The following is a 14,886-nucleotide window of genomic DNA, read 5'->3' as shown; positions in this document are numbered from 1 at the left end:
CCATAATGCACTTACAGGGTTGGTTCACCCAGCAGCTTGGAGTACTCTGGTTGTGGCTGCTCTGAAACCAAGGAGAATTAGAGGGAAAGAGTGGGAAAGCAAGTGGAACATACTGGCTGAAATCAAGAAATGCAGCTTTGTCAATGTCACTTCTGGAGGCCATGTTAATGTTTGGTGTCTGTGCCTTGTCTGAGCAAAAGCTGTGGGCTATGATGGCTGATCCTGAGACATGGTGTGATGCTGTAATCTGGACGAGAAGAGCCATAAAAGGGGATTTTCTCTAGAAACTAGTGTTAAGATCTTGTATAGAGAGAAAACCTCATATTCTAATTCACTGGGTCACTTTGTTTCAAGTGCTGTTTGCTTGTTCCACGTTAAAAAACAACTGACCAAACAAAACTGCAGGAGTTTCGGACAACAGGGTAATCTAAACTTCCTCTGTTTAAGTTTTAACCCGTTACCCCTTGTCCTATCACTACAGTCCCTAATGAGGAGTCCCTCACCAGAATCCTTATAATACCCCGTTCAGATACTGGAAGGCTGATATGAGGTCTTCACGTAGCCTTCTTTTCTCTAGGCTGAATAGCCCCAACTTTCTCAGCCTGTCTTCATACAGGAGGTGCTCCAGTCCCCTTGTGGCCCTCCTCTGGACTTGTTCCAACAGTTCCATGTCCTTTTTGTGTTGAGGGCACCAGAACTGCACACAATTCTCCAAGTGAGGTCTCACAAGAGCAGAGCAGAGGGGCAGGATCCCCTTCTTTTACCTGCTGGTCACGCTCCTTTTGATGCAGTCCAGGATATGGTTGGCTTTCTGAGCTGCAAGCGCACACTGAAACCAGCTCATGTTTATTTTCTCATTTACCAATACCCCTAAGTCCTTCTCCACCCAACCTGTAGGTGTGCCTGGGAAATCCACCTGGCCTTTTTAAGGTGCTCCCAATTATTCTGGAGAATTGATGAAAAGACTATCTGAGCTCCAGAGCCCCTAACCACCTCTCCCAGGGCTCTGTAGTCTTTCTTAACATTCTCTGGGCTCCTGCTATCTATATCAGTAGCACTCACATGGACGACTAGAAGTGGGTAATAGTCAGTGGGACTTACTAGACCAGGCAGCCTCTCTGCAGTACCCCTGATCCGTGCCCCAGGGAGGCAACACACCTCCCTCAAGACTGTCAGGCCGACAGATGGGTGCCTCTGTGCCTTTCAAAGCAGTCCCCTACCACTATAACCCTCCGCTTTTTCCTGGCAGCACCAGTAGTGATCTTCTTTACTGGTGCATCAGCTGGTTGTTCATGGCATGAGTGTGTTTCCTTGTTAGCCCCCTACAGAGGTGTGAAGTGGTTCTGGGTGAGGACCTCAGATGTAGGAGGAAACCACTTGCTTTTAATTGTCCTCTTCCTCCTTTTTTTGTTGTGCTTTTTTTTTTTCTTTTTCTGTTACTAGTTCCCAGCTTCCTGGGTTAATGCCGTCCTTTCCTCCATGAGCTACAATGGATGCCTGAGGCCCCTGCACAGTTTGGGCCTGCAGCAAGCACTGCAGCTTCCTCCCAGCTTTCCTGACATCTTTCAACCTATTGACAGCGTCTCGCAGCTCAGCCCCTGCTGCAGGAGGGCCTCCACCAGGGAGCACCGAGTGCAGCCCTGCCCACTGTGCACCCTCCCCTCACCAGACCAGTGCAGGCACTCTCTGCACTCCGAGCTCTGCGCTGCCCCCTCCCCTCTCATCGGCTCTGTCTGGTGCCGACGCTGCCACCGCCGGGGCAGCCAGAGCAGAGCTCCCAGACCGCCCCTGGTCATGAGCTGGGCGCTCACCATCCCGCACAAACTACCTCGAACCCACCCTGGTCGCTCGCGCTCCCTGGGGCAGGTTTTTACCCAGTCAGGGCTGGTGCCGCTCCTCCTGGCTCCGCCCCCTGTGAGTCCCTGCTCTAGTCAGCAGAGCTGCGGCTCCTGGGCAAGTCCTGTCGAAGGCTTGAGGCTCCCGCGGTGGCTCTCGCTGCTCTGAATTGAGGCTCCTGGACGCTGAGCTTCCTCCCGCTCCGGGGTTGAACGCGTTGTCTCTGGAGCTGCTCACCTTAGGAATTCTATGAGTAAGCCTTCCATTTCCTTCTCAGGTGTGCTCGCTGAGTAAGTGACCTCTTTCCAGGGCAACGCATCTCCTGGGTCCCTGGAGAGACTTGAAACATCCCGGGAAACACCGCCCCTTTCAAACAGCCTGGCTCAGTGAGAAGGGAGCAGAGGGCCTTCATCAGGGGCAAGGTTGTGTTACATCTTGGCATGCCTGTTTGGTGCAAAGTGGTAAATACCTGTCATGAAATGGCTGATAACCATGTTTCATGTGCTTGCAGCTTTGAGGTGCCACCAAGATGATGTGAAATCCTTCCCCTGCCCTAGAGTCAGACCCTGAGGAGGGAGAGCCCTTCATTTAGCCAACTGAGGGAGAGATGTCAAGAGGAGTGTAGGAGCTGGACAAGTTGAGTATTTCCTCACACCACTAGTACTGGCTTTCTCTGGGTCAAGGGCTGGGCTGTACACAGGGCTGAGTTCTGCACCTGCAAGGGGCTTATGCTCTGTTGGCTTGGGGACGGGGTGTGCTTGTGGCTGTGGCATGCCGGGTGAGGAAATACATCAGCCCTTTGGAAATTTTTCCCATCTGGTCCCTTTTGGTTTCTTTATTTTTTTTTTTGACACTCTGCAAGAAGGTGTATATGTGGCTGCATCCCTGTGCCAGCATTGCTGCTGCAAGCACCCCAGGACCCCTGGGCCTTTCTGCAGTGGTGCTTGCCCTCGGCAGGGCTCACAGGTGGGTGCTCGGGTGGGCATCTCCGGGCAAAAGGGCGGCTAGGTGGGTCCTCCTGCTCCCCGGGCGGTGGTCCCACCGCTCAGCGGCGGGTGTCTCGGGCAGGGCACCGCGCAGAAAAAGCAGGTTTGACGGCTAACGGGGTGGTTTGGGCTTGTTTTTCAGCTTTTAAGACAGCACCGTCTAGCGGGCTCCGTGAGCATTGCGGACTGCCGGAGGGGCTTCTCAGTGCCGCGGTTGGAGAGCGGCCAGCGAGGCAGCATTGTCCGCACCCGCCGCCGGCTCCGGGATGCTGCTGTCCTGCCCGGGGATGCTGCTTTCCGGTCCTGGGATGCTCCGGTTGGTCCTGGGGACTTCGTGGCTCCAAACCCAGCTAATGGTCCCAGTGCAAGCACTACTCCCCAGCATGCTGCATGGATTACTGCTCCCTGTATCCTTTCTTCAGAGTTTCAATCCATCATTCAAACTGGCATGGGACAGTATTAATAATTCTCCCCAGTTACACTTTTTTCCTTAATATTTTTTTGGCTGTGGTGGCTTTCTAGTGCTACTCCCTACTCACCCCAGCCTCAGGTAGTATTTTGCTCAGGGTTCTAAGCTGTCCCTGATCCCCAGAAAGGGTGAAAAGGAGAGGGAGAAGGAAAAGGAGATGGCAAGGAGAAGCTGAAATTCTGGAGATGTGCCAATGCAGATGCCACTGATGAAAGGCAGTGCTAAAGTCCAGAGGCCTGTGCAGTGCTCCCATGCTTGCAGAAGTGTTAGGCAATATGTAGTATAGTAGTTGCAGGGTCAGAGGACAGAAAAGACAAGAGCTACTCACTGAAAAAAGCAAACTCTGAAAGCGCTGAGCCACCTAATGTTATTTTGAAGTTGACTCTGCTTTGGGTGGACACTGGACTACATTTTAAGAGAACAACATTCTCCTTTGGTGATGTAGGTCTTTTGGGAATCATATTACTGGAATTAGCATTGCAAACCTGACCAGTTACTTGTCTAAAGTATTGACACATCTGTCTGCAGTATGAGCACATTTTGAATGTTACTGGGGTCATGTCCTTCCTTGGAACTACAGGATGTTTTCTGACAGCTTTGGAAAAGAAAGACTATACTGCAGGTTCTGATTGTCAAATTCGGGCTTTGCCCATTAGCTGTGTTCTTGACACTATATTTTAAGACATAGAGAAACATATTTGCTGGTCACAAAACTGAAGCCATGCAGGGAAGAAATTAAACATTTTAGATTTGAGGGAGAAGGACATGATGGATATTTCCCTGCTCTGCAGTAGTAGTGCTATTCCATACGAGCAAGAAGATCTGCAGATTTCCAGAAAGACAGCAAGTGCATGTTCCAGGAACACTTAGAGTGTAACAGTTGACTTTCTCAAGAAAAACTGCAAGGTCAGTTAGAGCCTTCCATTAGCACAAGCAGCATGTAGAGGAAAGTCTAGTTAATTTTTGAAATGAGTTGGTTTTAAGAGCACAAAGTGGAGGTGATACTGTTTGTCTCCCTTCCCACTGGAGAAATGATCCTGCCAATGATTTTTATCTCTTGGCAGGGGTTCAGGGTTACATATGGGGATTTGAGGGTGCAGTGACCAAACAGCTATCAGTGCAAGCAGATGAGAGCAAATAGCAATGGAACTGGGCCTGCTCAGTCCCACTCTCCTTCCCTGTACCCACAGTGGATATGGGGTTTACAGCTTCTTTCCCATTTCACAGCATGATTGGAAATAGCTGCATATGCAGAAGTTTATAGAGACATCAGAAAAAGGCACCACTGTGCTTATTCTACATAACTGAGATGTATGAGGTGGGGAGAGGGAACTGAAACCCTGAGAGAAAGACCACGTCTGTGGCTGGCTGCAGCATTACACAGCCATGGCACCCCCTGGGCACTAAAAGCACATTTGCCTTTCAGTAATTTCTGCATTATTAATGCTCAGGAAGGAAAGGATGCGCTTTGCAGAGACTCATGTGATGTGGGGCACAACAGATGCCTAGATGTGAGACCACACCAGCTATCAAGGCAGAACCACACTGGACCCACCAGCCTCACCAACTTTGCCCTGTCTCCAGCAGCTGGCTTTTCCTTGGGGTGACATGTGTCCACCCCAGCATCTCCCTGTGTGCCCTCCAGGGCAGAGCAGCACCCTGAGAAGGGGCTTGGGGAAGGACCTGACACGATATGGCAACTGATTTCCAGCACCCGTGGCAGGTCCTGCATCCTCTGTGTGCTGCTGAACTTGAAGCTTGAGAAGAAGCAGAATTACTAAATTTAAAAAAAAGAAATCCCCTCAAAGGCAGTATAAAGCAAAGGATTTGCATTCCCTCATGCCTTCTAATATAACCATGAAGTGGAGCAATTTTGCATATTTATACTCTTACTCTACAAGAACCTGCTGAATATTTATTACTGTAATGTCTCTTGTGCCTTTCTGTCTGTTCATAAACAGCTCAATACCAGTGATTTGAGCATTCATTGCTTTAAACTGAAGCCAATAGTTACTGAAAGAAAGTGCTTATTCCACACAACATCCCCACATCTTCCACAGAAAAGGTGATTAAGGGATATCTGTAACTCAGGGGCTCTAGAATATGATAATGATGCCTTTGGGAATGAGCCATAATTAATTACCTGCCTTAGAGTGATTTTATTGTCACTGGTGGGTTTCAGACAAGCCAGCTCCCAGGTGCAGATCTCCTTTTCTTTGTAAGAGGGGAAGCATCTGTATAGTTGAACACAGCATGTCCCAGCTGGGCATCCTGGATCTTCGCAAGTTAAGCACAAGGACTTTACATGTTTTCATGTAGGCAAGGAAAGAACCAAATGGGTGGGTGTAAAAAATTGTAAGTAAACATGCAAAGCTGAAGCCTTTGTTTGTTTTTGTTTATTTTTTTTTCCATTGGAAGTGAAAACTGCACAAAAATGTCGAAGCTGTTTTCCCCAAAAGTGGTAGTTTGCTTTGTTAGGAAAACAACTTCATGCTCACTCCTTTGCTTGGGCTTCACACTTTTGTGGATATGCATCAGTAAGTCCTTCTCAGTCAGATCTGGTAGATGGGTAGGCCAATGAAGACACCCAGATCATGGAGCATGTGTTTAGAGCTGAGACTGACATGGATACCTGTCCTGAGCTGCTGATTTCTGGGGAGGCAGCATGTCAGTGGTGGAGCTGAGCTGGCCATAGGAACACCCCCTGCTCTGATTGCTGCTGGCACAGCTCCTAAAGTGGTGCTTATCCTGGTCACTCCTTCAGAGCTGTGACCTACATTAGAGTGAGTCTGTAATGAGAAAATTTTCCATTCATCTTGTAGAAATTTGTCCTTTCAGAATGTACTTGATTTTTCTTTTGGGTTTGTTGTACTAGGTTTGATTGTGTTTTGTTTTCACGCAGGATGGTAAGAGGAGGATTGGTGTAAAAGACAAGCCAGAGGATTCACACCAGGACTAGGATGGTTCTTGGCTATCTATTCAGACAGACTGTTCACTGTTTCTTGTCTTAATTTCCTCAGGAAGAGAGGTTTATGGGACCATGTCATTGCTCTCTTCTTTTGTTTCTCTCACCTGAGATCATCCTAGATCTAGTTTCAACCATGCTGGACAGGAAGGTAGATGTATCAAATAAATAAGGTGAAATGTCAGCATGTATTTAGTGAAAATAGCTGGAGAATCTTGGTTTCTTATGGAGAGAAAAAACAAGGGGGTCCTGCCTTATTAGACACCAGAGAACCCAGCCCATCTGACTGGGATTGACAGGGGAGTGCTAGATACTGGGACATACTGGTTCTGCTGCTAACACAGGTGTTCAGTCAGTTCAGCAGTGGGAAGATACAACCCACACCCCATCCAGTCACATGCCAGTGGGACATTTCTGAGCACTGAGTCCTGGTCTCTGCTGCAGTTCCTGGGTGGGTACTTAGGGCAGTAGGGATTTAGAGGAAGGTCTGGTCCCACTGCCTACTGGGACAGTCAATGCCTGTGACACCAGTGCCTTCATCAGCATCCTGTGAGAGAGACCGCTGAACCCTCATAGGGTGGCTGGACAGTGCCATCTCAGGCCAGCTACCCCACCACAGATGTGGTCTGTGGTGGTGACATGATGCATGGGTTAGCTGTACCCATTTTTCTTAGAAGGGGGATAGAGACAAGAGGTGGCACAGTGTCTTTCTCTGCTCTAGAGGGAATTGTCCAGGGGGATTTAGATTTCTCTGCTATTGCAGAGAAGCTGCGCAACAAGCTGTTAGTGCTATCACCCTTTTCAGAAATATGGGATAGGGTTTTAATATGATGTTCACCTTCTTTTCTTCAAGCCAGGTGCAGAACTGAGCCAGATGGGTGCGGTCTGTATTGACAAGGGCACTCGCTTTCTAAGAAGGGGTTTTGTTCATCTATCCATCTGCTTAGTATCCATGCAACAGTGAAATGGCACAGGTTTTGCATATTTATACCCTTGTTCAGCCTGCAGCACTATGAGAACCAAATGACAGGATCAGAGGGAAGTTTTCCCACTTAGAAATGCTCCAGCAACCATAGCAGAATAAATGTGAACGGAATGTTATCATTTAATTATTTTTAACCAATAGTAAAGCTTGGCAGGTTCTGCAAAGAAGTATCCATCAGTGTTAGCTCAAACAGAAGTTGTGCTTTTGTGTTGGTATTCACTCTCTCCTCTGTAATGGTGTTCTGAGAATATGCACAGAAATGATTTGCACTCAGCTGAATGCATGTGTGTTGTGGAGAGGCCATTCTCCAGAAGGGATGGTGGCCTTGTGATTGAGTGCTGTTGCAAACTTTCTCTGTGACCTCGAGCAAGTAATTTCAGGGGAGCATTTTGGACACTGGGCCATCAGTTAGAATCTGAGTGCTAGATCCTACCTTGTGCCTTTGAAAAATTTTGCCCTGTATGTATCTAAAGAGCTTCAATTCCCCTTCTGCAAAATTTGGATAATCACATTTCCTTCTTCTCATCTATAATTTGCATTGTCTACTTACAGCACAGACTGTTGTAGGCAGAGGCTGTCTCTACCAATGGGCTTCTGGGGCTCACAAAGCAGTTCTGAGACCTGTGGAACTGCTGTTGCAGAAGTAAATCTGCATAGAGTGAAAAACCTTTCCAAGGTTCCTGAAATGGCATCCCCAGACTCCCTTGATTTCCTGGTAGCCATGTGTCATTCTGGGCAGGGAGCAGAGGGCACAGAAACATGCCCTACCAGGTCTGTGTGATCCCTGTTGGCTCCTCTTGGGTTGTGATGTGCCAGGCACAACCTCCAGGCTCTACATCCACCATGGCTAGAAAGTCTGGAATCCTGGAGGTCCAGAAAGATCAAAGCAGCTGACACAGTGGGTTTTTTACCCCACATAAATACAATATGCTCACATGCCATATAGAAGAGGAAAGTGCAAGATAGGGTGTAAGACAGGGCAACTTTTTGCAGAGTGAGAGTGACTGTGAATAGCTCACCAAAAGTGCAGAGATAACCAGAGATAGTCTCAGTGCTTTTGAACTGTTCTCATTAAGTGACAGGTTAAATTACTTCTGTGAGTAGTTTCCAGATATAGAATCATAGAATCATAGAATAGTTAGGGTTGGAAAGGACCTTAAGATCATCTAGTTCCAACCCCCCTGACATGGGCAGGGACACCTCACACTAAACGATATCACCCAAGGCTTCATCCAACCTGGCCTTGAACACTGTCAGGGATGGAGCATTCACAACCTCCCTGGGCAACCCATTCCAGTACCTCACCACCCTAACAGTAAAGAATTTCTTCCTTATATCCAGTCTAAACCTCTGCTGTTTAAGTTTCAACCCATTACCCCTTTTCCTATCACTACAGTCCCTAATGAATAGTCACTCAGCAGCATCCCTGTAGGCCCTGAACCTGCTATAATGTTGGCTACTGGCTGCCATTGTGTAAATGGACACTATAGCTAACTGGAAAATGTCTTCATGTGGTGGCAGAATATGTATTACACACCTTTGTGTATGCCCAAGATCCATGGCCATTTATGTGTTCAAAGAGATTATGCTGGACAGAGGCATAGTGAACACTGTGTGGAGGCAGAAATGTCACTTAAAAAAAAAACACTTATGTAGTATAAAAAAGAAATTCTAAAATTATCTCCCAAGTCAGACAAAGTCTGTAACCTCTCCTTTACTCAGCAGGCTCAAAGGCCAGTGCAAGTCAAGGCTGAATGGAAGTGCAAGGGTTTCCCACAGCAACACACTTTCAGGACCAGATCTACTATGCCATGAAGGGCAGGGGATCTGAGCTTCAACGAGAGTGACCTCAGCCTGGCTCTCATGTTTGCAGTTACTATCCCTCCAGCTCACCCTGGACAGCATTTGACAGAGATAAAGGTGGTGAGTAGGACATGTGCAGCTCCGCTCCTTTCCATGTTGGGGTTTCCTCCCTAACCTTTGAGCTGGTAGTGATGCCATGGCAACACTTACCTCTGCCTGCAGTGTTATCTGGTTTGTGGGGCAAGGTTTTGGTAGCGGGGGCTACAGGGGTGGCTTCTGTGTGAAGCTGCTGGAAGCATCCCCCATGTCCAACAGTGCCAATTCCAGCCAGTTCCAAGACAGACCAGCCTCTGGTCAAGGCTGAGCCCATCCGTGATGGTGGTAGCTCTTCTAGATAACATAGGTAAGAAGGGACACCTCCCCCCCCCCCCCCCCGTGCAGTATCAATTGCAAACAGAAAAGCGAGGAGTGAGAGTATATGAGAGAAACAACTCTAGAGACACCCAGGTCTGTGCAGAAGGAGGGGAGGAGGTGTCCTGGGCACTGGAGTAGAGATTCCTCTGCAGCCCGTGGTGCAGATTATGGTGAGGCAGGCTGTGCCCCTGCAGCACATGGAGGTCCACGGTGGAGGACCTGGCAGGACCTGTGGCTCAGTGGAGAGAGGAGCCCACACTGAAACAAGTTTGCTGCAGGACTGCTGACCCCATGGGGATCCATGATGGAGCAGCGTGAAGGACTGCAGCCCGTGGAAGGGACCCACTCTGGAGCTGTTCGTGAACAGCTGCAGCCCATGGGAAGGACCACATTGGAGAAGCTCTTGGAGGACAGTCTTCTATGGGAGGGACTCCATTCTGAAGCAGGGGAAGAGTGTGAGGAGTCCTCCCTGAGGAGGAAGAAGTGGCAGAGACAACGTGTGTTGAACTGACCATAACCCCCATTCCCTGTCACCCTGTGCCACTGCAGGGAGGAGGTAAAGAAAATCAGGAGTAACGTTAAGCCCAGGAAGAAGGGAATGGTAGGGGGAAGGTGTTTTGAGATTGGTTTTATTTCTCACTATCCTAGTCTGACTGATTTGCAATAAATCAAACTTATTTCCCCAAGTTGAGTCTGTTTTGCTGGTGATGGTAACTGCTGAGTGATCTCTCCTTGTCCTTAACTTGACCCACAAGACTTTGGCTGTATTTTCTCTCTCCTGTCCAGCTAAGGATGGCAGCGACAGAGTGGATTTGATGGGCACCTGGTGTCCAGCTAGGGTCAACCCACCACAGCGTCCTTGCCTGACTCCGCTCTGCAGATGTCTCAGAGCTTCTCTGGAGCTGTGCAACCACAAAGGCCGTATCAGAGCTGGGCTTTGGGGCAATGGGTACAGGCAGTTGGCCCTTGCCACAGATGTGTAGGTGAAAGCTGGGACTGTGGACAGAGGCTGGAGCTCCCGGCATCCATAGCCTGATACCATTTGATTGTGGATGCCATCCCCACGCGTTGTATTAGGGCTTGGTACTGGGCTGAGCCTCCCCTGGCAGTTCTGCCTAATGGGCTGCAGCAACCAGCCAGGATAAGGGTCTCCACAGGTCCTGAGGAACCAGCCTTGCCCCACTCCATCGTTCATGTGCGGCATGATCCTGCTCTTCTCCCAGGCCTGGAGCTGCCCTGTTGTGTCATGCTCTCCACAGCAAGATGGTGAGGAGCAGTCAGAGGGGAGGGGAGTAACCTGGTGGCTCCCCATGAGCTGGCCTGGGATCAGCCTCCCACCTGGCCCAGGGGTCAATATCTCCCATGGGAATCCCTTTGGCAGAACTGCCACCATAGCCTGCTCCTGCATGGCTCTTCCAAAGACTCAGTTCTGCTTTGGCAAACCAAAACACCAGATCCAGGGTGCTGAGTCTGTCTTGCGATTGTGCTCGCAGGTACTTGTTGCTGATCTGGTTCCTTATCTCAGGTTTCTGCTGTATCAGCTCTTCTAAGCTGTCCGTTGCGTCCTGCCTGGGCTCGCTCCCCAACTGATGCAGGTGGCAGGATCTCTGCTGCAGAGGCACACACGTTTCTGCCTCAGTTCCTTCATCAATCTTTTATTTTAAACCTATCTTTCTGTTTTCTCTCCAACCCCTCCCTCTACCACTTTTAGTATACTTGTTAATGTAGCTGCAACTTTCCACAAAGCCCAAAGCAACCTTGGTAAGTCTTGAATTTAGTGCTGTCCTGGCAGACTGTAAATGCTTTTCCTGTGTCCTCTGGAGCACTTTTGCTCATGAGTTCACCAGCTGCCATGGCTGGGCTCATACTGCAAGACCCAAATCCTAAACCTTGCTGTGGAGTCTGACTTTCCCTCTGTGAGCAGTCTTGTTTTCATCTGGGTTGTGGTGCAGTGAGATCTGAGCCTCCCACTGGGGTCACAGTGTTTGGGCTCCTGTCAGCCCATGCAAGGATGTGCCTCAAGCAAGACGCACACGGCTCCAAAGACCAAAGTTAGTTTTTGCTAGCTAACACGCACAGGGTATCTGAGGCTTAATGAGCACAGCTCACCAGCCCCATACACAACCCCAGTGCCTTGCTGGCTGCACAGGCACAACCTCACAGTGAGAAGAGTTGGTCTCTGTGGCCCTAGCACATTGTCAATGGTGTTTCCTTATTTCACCTCCCTGTTTGCTTCCTGATGGTTTTATACCTTCCCACAGTGGGGTTTTTCTCATGCACCCTTGAGCTGGTGGAGGTGTCATCTCAACCACCCTACCTGTGCCTGTGGTGTCATCTTGTGTGCTTTGCCTCTGCTCTACAGATTCCCTGTGGCTCCTTCTGATGACTGTGCAATGCCCGCAGCAGCCTAAGCCATGGCCATGCAATCATGAGGTGGGCTTTGTGTCCTTGGGCACAGGCTGTTGTCCCCAAGAGAATTAAGGAGGTAATGACTGAGATTGGAGACAGAGGTTTACATTCCCAGCTGCTGCTGGAAATGGTGGAACAGCCAGTTGAAAGAGGGAAGGGAACTCAGGTGATTCTTTGCACAGCTCATGTGAAGAAATGGGTGCTGCTGGTACCAGGTCTCCAGGACCATGACATGTCTCTCCTGATTCGAGTAAGGTCAGTTTGGGTCCACCATGCAGGCTGTAACACACCAAGCAGAGACACACATTGATGAATGCTAGAAATGTCATTGAGATTTTCCACTCTTGCTCAGAACAAAAAGGTTTTTTCTAAGCAATATAACTGCAGTAATTGGAGTGTATCAGCAGGATGTTTGAGCAGTGTGGTAATAACAGTGTTGAGTTGCAGTGGTCTGGAGAGAACTGTAAGTTGTATGTTTTGCCTGTGTACATAGACTGGCACATTGCATTTGTAACCACAAATCAAGCCTATCTGTATGATTTACTTTCTTCTCCTACCATGTCCCTTTATTAAGTTAAATCAGTCATCCCACTGCTCTGTGATTTATGGCTTTATATTTTGCTGTGAATGTGTCATAAAGCAAAAAGCAGAAGTTTTGATGTGTTTTGATGTATTTTGATGTATTAGTCAAATCAAACTTGTGTGCCTAGGGTGAGATTGGAAGAATTTAGTTTCCTCTTGGGTTAACTCTGACAGATGATACAAATTTCCATCCTTCCTTCTTCTTCCTCCTCCTCCCTAACCCACATCTGGCTGTAATGAAAAGCCTTGACATAGGTGGTGGCCAAGGCTCAGGAATTTCCCAGTCTCTGAACCTGTTCTGGCAAACCTTGACTTGCTCTTGTGGCACTTGAGGGTTCTATGGCACCTCTGCATGAAGCCATGGATGGATGGATGGATGGGTGAAGCTGAAGAACTCAAGAACCCCAGCCCAGGTTGCCCTGATGATCTCCAACAGCTGCGTGTGGCTGACATCAGCCATGGCCAAGTGAGTGTTCAATGACTCCAAGGATGAATATGCCACCAGCTGGCTGCCTGGGCAACATTATGTGGTATGGTCAGTCTTCGTCTTCACCAAGGTTCATACAAGGAAAATCTGACCAATGTGGGAGACCTTGTGCTGGGAGGGAATGAAAAAGGAGTTTCTCATTCAAGTGGAGAGGGAAACGGCTAGTCAAATGCCAAGGCCACTGTCTGAGGAGTGCTGCAGCCCAAACATGTTGGCTTACCCATCACTCCATGTGCTTTCCACTCTAAACCTGGACACAGTTGTACTTTTGTGTTGGAGTAAAATGCAGAGAGGCAATCATGGCCTACCATGGCACTGTTCCCTCTTCCAAAATGAAGTCATCATCTATCCCCATCACACCCCTTTAGGTATGCTAAGCAGCTCCAGTCACCCCTGATCTCTCCACTATGCCAATGGGGTACATGTCCACAGGCCCTAGAAAGGCCTGTAAAGGATTTGCACCTCCTTAGAGATCTATTTAAAAGCACTTTTTCTTTTTTGTTTTGTTTTTTTTTAGTTTGCTGAGGGAAGGTCCAGTTGTGTGTCTAAATTGCCTCTTTTTATCTCCTGTTTTTCCCAAGGGTAGGAAGCAGTTATTCCCCAAGTCCAGCTCTTCTCCTTTCGATTGGAGGCTTGAGAGCTAGTGAACTAGGATACTAATGATGTTTATTAACTAAGCAAAGCACACATCTAAAAAGCTTGTGACATCTTTACCTTATAAACACAGCACTGTTAGGTAGCTTAATTCACAATTATGTCACTGCAAGTAATATGGAGTGACAATTCTATTGCTTATTACTAGTATTAGTACTGATACATAACTATATTACTACAAAGAAATCTTATAAATCAAGCACTTATTAAGATGCAAGTCTATTGTCTTTCTTCCTGCACATAGTATTAAGGTATGAAGTCTATCCTTCCTTATAAATTTGCTTCTTTACTGCATCATCCCACACCAAGTCTTGTGAACCAGCTGGTCTCTCTGGTGGAAAGACCAGTGTAGTCTCCAAGGAGGGTTCCTTCCAGAATCCCTGGCAGTGTTGGGTCCACAGCACAGCTTTGGCATCTGCACTCCTTCCATTAGAAGCTTCTCACCCTTCTTCGCTCTCCATCTGATCTCATACCTCACTGCCCATTCTTTTCCTTTTCCTGCACCCACATTTTTGCCTTCATTGTGGCTCTTTTTTTTCCCAAGTAAGCAATCCTCGGTCACAATTCTGTTTGTTACATTCATACCCAAATTCAGTGTTTCTGACACTGTTACTTGGGCGTTTTAGACTTATTATGGTATTACTGATACGATTCTTTAGATGAAGGATGTCTTAAATCCTGACTGTATGGTCCACAATGGTAGCATTTGATTTACATTTTATGCTTTTTTGGGCAGAACTACCTTACTTTAACCTTACTCACCTACCTCAGTATGTGTGTATATTGAAATATATGCATGTATATGTACATAAATATATGCATACGCACACAGAGATACATAGTCACTAACAATAGTAACAAGTACTTACTATGTGCATTAAACATAGTGTGTATGACCTTAGAATAAAAATGTAAAGAAGAGTACAGTCATGGGATGAAAGTGACAGCCTTCTGATAAAAGTGACTAGACAGTAGGTCTAGCCTACTCACCAACTGTCAATCACTTGTCACCAGAGGAATTCAATCTTGGGAACTGGGATTAATTTTGGGGATACAGACCACTCCAAATCTGATCTATGAAAGGTGTCCCTGCCCATGGCAGGGGTTTGGAACTAGATGAGCTTTAAAGTGCCTTCTAACCTAAATCTGTCTAGGATTCTATGATATTAAAGAAACAAAAGTTGGGACCAATAAGAACAGAACATATTTCTAGGTCAGGATGACCAAAACTGAAGTTTTGTTGTGGGTCAGCTGAAAGAGTGATGTACAGTCTCTCTCAAGGTGCAGAGTCCTCAA

This window comes from Melopsittacus undulatus, chromosome 2 (assembly GCF_012275295.1).
Source record: "Melopsittacus undulatus isolate bMelUnd1 chromosome 2, bMelUnd1.mat.Z, whole genome shotgun sequence".
Classification (NCBI taxonomy): domain Eukaryota; kingdom Metazoa; phylum Chordata; class Aves; order Psittaciformes; family Psittaculidae; genus Melopsittacus; species Melopsittacus undulatus.
Note: the sequence above shows the minus strand (reverse complement) of the source record.